General features: G+C 38.9%; 1 long non-coding RNA gene across 1 annotated transcript; it reads left to right on the top strand.

Moving 5' to 3' along the window:
• Positions 3,865–5,630, top strand: LOC104725250. Its single transcript, XR_757856.2, has 3 exons — positions 3,865–4,870; positions 4,994–5,088; positions 5,265–5,630. It is a non-coding gene; the product is annotated as an uncharacterized LOC104725250 (long non-coding RNA).

Raw genomic sequence — 7,312 nt, 5'->3', positions numbered from 1 at the left:
AAAACAGAGCAACACAAGAAAAACAGAGCAATGCCAAAAGCAATCAAACAACAAACAAGCAATGATATTTAGACTAAGATTTCAATAAACAAAGAAGGCCTTGAGGAGGGATTCATGGGCTGAGCTAATCATTGTGGTTATCTAACTTGGTCAACAAATCTCAAGCAAACATTGAGCTGATCTCTAGACATACTNATAGTTTTAGAACTGTTTATGCATTAGAGTAGATTTGCATTGCATTTGCATAGTTTCTTGCATAAACAGGTGATTTTGGATCCTAAAGAGCATGGAAGTGATGCTGAAGCAGATTGGAGCTGTCAAGAGAAGGAAACAAGGGATTTGGAGCTGAAGAATCAAGGTCCGGAAGTCCACTCGACCACCCACTCGACCAAGCACTCGGCCGTGTGAGGAGAAGGACTCGACCGGATGGGAGAAGCAAAAGAAGAAGTGAAACTGACTTTATTTGTGGTGTATGAATGAATGATGTATGGAATGATGATGTATGGAATGAATAGAAGTCAGGGTGTTTCAATTCCCCTTATGCAGTTGCAGTATAAGAGGTGTCAATCCTATATGAGTGATTGTGAACAATTAAGATGTGCATATGAGTCTAAGTCAAGCCAATTGTAAAGATTGTTTGTCACTAACAATCCTAAAATGAGATATGAAATGCAGAAGGTAAAAACAACTAGAACAGGATACTAAATGCAAACAGAACAAACAACTTGAAGCTATAATGAAACTAGAACAAAGATAGAAACTATGCTAATGAACTAATGCAAGACAAGTAATGAACAGGAAACTACGTGAATGCAATGGAAATGAAACAGGAATGAAACAAGACAATCACAAATCAAAAACACAAGTTCTGGGGATGAACTCGAGCAGCACTCGACCGAGTGTAGGTCGAGTACGTGGTCGAGCTAGACTTAAACGTGAAAACAGAGCAACACAAGAAAAACAGAGCAATGCTAAAACTAATCAAACAACAAGCAAGCAATGATATTTAGACTAAGATTTCAATAAACAAAGAAGGCCTTGAGGAGGGATTCATGGGCTGAGCTAATCATTGTGGTTATCTAACTTGGTCAACAAATCTCAAGCAAACTTTGAGCTGATCTCTAGACATACTATTCTAAGACATGTTTAATCCACTCTCATGGCAAGAAACAATCAAACCTATGCATTTCTAGACTTGTTCTCACAAAGAAAAGAATCTACACAAGCAGGCATTAAGCAATACATCTCAAACCAAACAAGACTTCTAATCTCTTAGCAAGCCTAATGGTAAGCTCTAGATCTAGCCTTATCTATGCTCCTTAGACATTGGTGTGATGCTAAGATGCTTGAAATCAAACCCTACCTTCTCAGATATAGGATCAGCATTAAGATCATCTAGCCTAGAAGAGATCTACAACAATCAAGCTTGACCAAATCAAACAAACCACAAGATCAACCCAGCCTAACCCATCCTCAAGGTCCTAAACAAACTACTCACAAGAACACATGGTGAAATATGTCAAAAACCCAGAAAATAATGAAACTTGCATCATTAGAAAGATGAAACAGAGATCTACAATATTGATGAAGGAATAAAACTCGAAATCTTAATACTTTGAAAGTTATGAAACAAACAAAATATAAGAATCTAGTCTTTCTCTCTCAAACAAGTACAAAATCTAAAATAAAAGAAAAGTGCAAAAGGAATAATATCTAAAAAAGGTAAAAACTAGGTTTTAGACTCTCTAAAAAGCTGGACTCTTTGGTGGCTGCAGGTACAAGGGCCTTATATAGGAGGTGAGGTGGAAGCCCTAAAAATACAAAAAGTCAAAGTAGTCAACGGCTCGGTCAACTCGACCAGTGCTCGGTCGAGTGGCTGGTCGAGCTGGCTTCTCTCGTGCATTCTCCACTCGGTCGAGTCCTCCTCAGCACACGGTCGAGTGGTGGTCGAGTGGTGCGGTCGAGTTGGACTCCGGACCTTGATTCTACAGCCTTAACTCTCTTGTTTTCTCCTCAGGATTGCTTCACTTCTCCTCAGCATTGCTTCCATGCTCCTTAAGCTCCAAAATCACCTGTTTATGCATGAAAAGATGCAAATGCAATGCAACTATACTCTAATGCATGATTAGTCCTAAAGCTACACAATAATGGCCTAAATGGATAGCAAAAGATGCAAAAGTTGTGAATAAACTAAGGGAAAACAAGGTAACATATATGAACATCAAGAAGCCATTCGACCAGCACTCGACCGAGCACCTGGTCGAGTTGACCGAGCCGCCCACTTATTTTGTCTTTTAGCATTTTTAGGGCTTCCCTTCCTTTTCCTATAAAAGGCCTTGTACCCTGCAGCCACAAAAAGAGAGACTTTTTAGAGTACAATCCTAGACCTAGTATTTATCCTTTTGGGAATTATTCCTTTTGCTTTTTATTTTGCTTAGATCTTTTAGCCACTTTTGTTTATTTTCTAAGAAATCTTTGATACTTGTTGGTTTCATAACTTTCAAAGTATTAAGAATTTGAGTTTGATTTCTTCTTCAATATTGTAGATCTTCATCGCATCTTTCTAATCATGCAAGTTTCATGTTTTGTGATTGTGAGTAGTGGTTTAGGATCTTAAGGATGGATTAGGCTGGATGATGGTTGTGGTTGTTTAGATTGGTCAAGATTTTTTGTTATAGATCTCTTCTAGGCTAGATATGCTCTATGCTAATCTTATATCTGAGAGGGTAAGGTTAGATCTTAAGCTTCTTAGCATCACACCAATGTCTAAGTTGTTAGATAAGGCTAGATCTAGAGATTATCATGAAGCATGCTAAGAGATTAGATGTTTTGTTGAATTTAGACTTTAATGATCTGTTGTTTAATTCCTGCTTTTATATGATCTTTGCTAGTGAGAGCTAGACTGGGAATATCTTAGCTTGATTGTTATTGCCAAGAGATTGGATTAACTTGTATTAGGAGATCATTGTCTAGAGATGGCTAATGTTTGATTGAGGTTTGTTGACCAGTTTTAGATAATCGTAGCTTGAATCCAGCCCATGAATCCATCCTTAGGACCTTCCTTATCTATTGATTTACCTGTTTGAATCCTGTTTAATCGCTTGTTGTCTGTTTACATTCGTTCTGCTCTGTTTTGTTGATGCTCTGTTTCGGTTCTAAGATTTCAACCCACTCGACCTATTACTCGATCGGTGCTCGATCGAGTGCTTGCTCGAGCTCCCTCCAGTTTTTGTTATTTATATTTTGCATCTGTCATGTTTCATTATAGTTTCATTTCTGTTGCATTCATTTAGTTTCTATTGATCCTGCTTTATTACTTGTCTTGCATTGTTGTAGTTTCTATTTCGGTTTCATTACATTATTGTTTTGATCATCCTTTGCATTCAGTATCTAGACTTCTCTTTGCATTCAGTATCTAGACTTAGTAGCTTTTACTTTCTGCATTTTATATTCATCATTAGGTTGTTAGTGACAAACATCCTTCATATTTGGCTTAACTTAGATGAGTATTCATATCTTGATTGCTTGCATCACACTCATTATGGTTTGACATCCTTTATGCTGCAACTACATAAGGGTAATTGAAGCACCTTGCATCCATCTCTATATGCATCATCATATCATATCATCCATCATCACCCATAGAAAGCAAGCTTCACTAAGAGGGAAATTTACAAAATGTCTGGAAATCCTTTGCTCCAAGAATTTGTTATGACATTTTGTCTTGTAATTGCACCATGAATTGGGTTTGTAAATTTAGTAGGGAAAAATCCCCAGAATTTTGTAAGTGGGCCATGACAGATATTTCTGTCTGAGCCCACCAAAAACTCATAAATTGGACTGATATGTGAATTTGTTAATGGACCAGATTCCCCAATAGGAAACAGGATCAAGGCCCATGGATGCCATAAGAATCGACCACAAGAGACAAATAGGTGGGATGTTGTTTTATCGGCGGCTAGGTCAACTGAAGCTATCTCTGTGCCGGTGAGCAATTTTCCGGCGACAGGAAGGTTGGAACAAGATCTAGATTTCATCATGCTTGTGATAAAGGTTTGGAAGACTCGCCGAAAAGTCCTGGGTTGTCGTCGGAGAGAGAGAGAAACCCGTTTCTTCATCTTTAATTGAGAAAAGTCTCGGTTAGGCAGAGCCATGGATCCTCTCCGCTGTGTAAGGGATGTGGTGGCTGCATTGGATAGGATTTCATTGGAACTTCGCCGAGGCGTCACTGGGATTAGTAGATCTGTCTGGTTTAAAGATGAGGGAGAAACAGCTCAAGCGTATGAGACATCAAAATCGACAAAAGTATCCTCGGCCAAAGCCGGAGCAGATCCAAGGGAGCCATCTCCAGGGGTAGCGACACCTGAGGGTGAGACTTCATTGGTGACAAGATAATATGCTGAGATGGGAGGTAGGTCAATTAAAGGCCAGTCTCAGCAGCTCCACAGGGCACATCATCACCGTCTTTGAGAATACAGTTATATACACGAGAAAGTTCTCCGGAGGATTCGCCATTGGAGACCGGGCTTTCTACGGTAACGTGAGAAAGGTAAACCAAAGTAAAACCCAGATCTACATCTAGAGCAGTAGTCAATACTTCAATCGAGACCCAGGCAAGGTGAAGCACCTCAGAATGAGAGGAAGGACTAAAAGAAAAGGCCACCGGTGAGTAAATGATCGGCATCGTAAGAAAGAGAACGGACCACCGTAGCAACGCCGACATTGGTACGAGGACATAGCATTATCTATGTTTATTTAGCTTTTCACATAACCAAACGTGAGAAAGAGATTCGATTGGTATGTGACCAAGTTGAGAAAAGTAATCCAAAGGAGGAGAATACACGCGGCGGAAACTCCTCCTATTTCATAGGTGCTTCTATGAAATTTGGTTCTGCTTTGTGAATATTTTTATTCTCGTACTCCAATCATGAGTGACTCCACTAACAATGTCTCTCCTTCTTCTGATTACGCCTCTATCTCCTCTGGCGACTAGGTTTTCCATTTTTCTCAATTTCGATATGGGCACGAATCTGCTTGTGTAGGATTTGAGAGCGGTTGGCTACTTTGGTTTTCTAACTTTAAAAACGGGTTGGTAACAAATTTTGATTCTTTTTTTGAATATGAGACATGTGCCTTTGTGTGAGTTTGATCAAGTTTATGTATTCGCATTGTATTGATAAGAATAGCATTTTGTAGGTGTAAGAGTCATCCAAGATGAACTTACCTACTTAGCAACCAATGTTTTCTTGGTTTGTGATTTGCAGAGTCTTCAGCGGAGTCGAAGGAGTGGAGATGGAAACAGAGCCATTGTGCGCGAGTCTCGCCACTTGCATGATGTATTCTAGTCAGCCATGTTTGTGATCCACATAGTTTGTTTGGGATTTGTGCTCGTGGTGCTTGTACTCAATATGTTTAGAATATCATATAGGTTTAAACATTGATAGGTACAATAAAGGTCTCTCGAAGAATCATAAAGAGCTCACCGAGCACTACTAGCCTCTCTATCCTGTTGATGGTGGGATTGGAGTCTTTAGTTGTTGGGTTTGGTCATTGCTGCTTGTTCTTACATCAATGAGATGATGAAAGTTTATGTTCACATCTTACCTATTGATAACAGGATTTTCACCCAAGGTATCAATTCCTTATGCAGTTATAGTACAATTGTTATGAATCCAAATGGTTGGTAAACTAGCAGATAGAATGCAATCAAGTACAAGCAAGTCAAGCCAATTAATGAAATGAGTTTTTAACAACAGCCTAGTATGAACAAAAATGAAAAGAACAAAGCCAAGAACGACTCGACCGAAGTACACGATGCAAGCAATCGAGTATCGGATCGAGTAGATGGTTGGGTAACAGGAAAAATAAGAACATAAAGATGAACAGATCAAGGCCCTATTCGAAGCTGATGATCAAATACCAGTTTGGGTAGAGGTTTGAGTTAAAGATGAAAGCTTAAAAAATCAAAATACAAAGGCTCCTAAGGATGGACTAATCGGATCATAAGTATACCTAACCGATTTAGAATATTTTACAAGCCTCGAGCAGTTTATTCTCTAGACAGTGGATCTCTAACCCTTGCTAATCCATTCTCATGGTAAAAACAATCAACCTTCATAACTTCTTTACCCAACTCTCTTTGGAGAAACATGACCAAGCAGGCAATAACATCTGATCCACTAATGTCAATGAATTCTTTACTAATCTAATCTCTTAGGCTAAGTGAATAGATCTCTAGCATTAGTTGGTTCAAGCATTACAACAAACATCTCTCGATGGCAAAACACCCTAGATCTAGTCTCAACCTCTCGGCCTAAAACTAGCATTAAGAACACTAATCCAGAAGGGAATTTTTATAAGAACAATCAGTTTAAAACTTCCTATTCGATTAAGTACACTCACTAACCTATCCCATCCTTAGAAACTTTTGTTCACAACTCATATCTCATCATAATCGACATACCAACATAAACGAATGAAAATTTCATAAAATAAAAGTGGGTGATGTATTGAAAAAGAACAAAGCGTAATCGAGAATCAATGTAGAAGAATCGCAGAAACGGCATATAAAAAAAATCCTAAGAAAGCTTGTAAAATGTAAATCGGTTCTCTCTCTCTCTCTCTTTGTAGTTCTCGCTCTCTCCTTCTTTTGTGTCTACGGCTCGCGGGGTCAGAAAATAGAAAAGGGTTTATATATGGAAACCCTTTGACCTAGCTACACATCCTTGTTCGAAGGTCTACACGAGACTATGATCGGGCACTTCCTCGGGTTGGACTTTGGGTAGTTCTTCTCGGACTCGGTTCCGTTTTATCGGGTTTAGCTTCGGGCTGTTCTTCTTACACGATCACACCATCGGGTACATGCTCGAGTTTCACCTCATTCTTGCTCCTTTTAGGCTCCAAAGCACCTACTTTCATCCAAAATGCACAAATGCAGCACCTTAAATAACCTAAATGCAAATATCTAAGGTTAAAGACCTAAAAATTCTAAGGTAAGGCTATATACAATGCAAAACATGACTAAAAAGATGCGTAAGAAAGTGTAAAATAGTGAGTTATCAACACCCTCAAACTTATCTCTTGCTAGTCCTCTAGCAAGAAAATAAGAGGATGAGGTTTGAAAGTGGAGATTCAGAGCCAAAATTTACTAATCGATTAGTTAAGTTCAATGTCGAAGTTATTAGCTCTAGGATGCATGGTGATGGGGACTACTTAAGAACTTTCACCACGCCTTTCTCAGCCAAACCCGATTCTATCCTTAATCTACACATGCATTCATATTCGTTGTTCCCTTTCACATTTATTAGTAGTA

The sequence above is a fragment of the Camelina sativa genome, chromosome 11 (genome assembly GCF_000633955.1).
Source record: "Camelina sativa cultivar DH55 chromosome 11, Cs, whole genome shotgun sequence".
Taxonomy (NCBI): Eukaryota; Viridiplantae; Streptophyta; class Magnoliopsida; order Brassicales; family Brassicaceae; genus Camelina; species Camelina sativa.
Note: the sequence above shows the minus strand (reverse complement) of the source record. Positions and strands in the feature narration are given on the sequence as shown.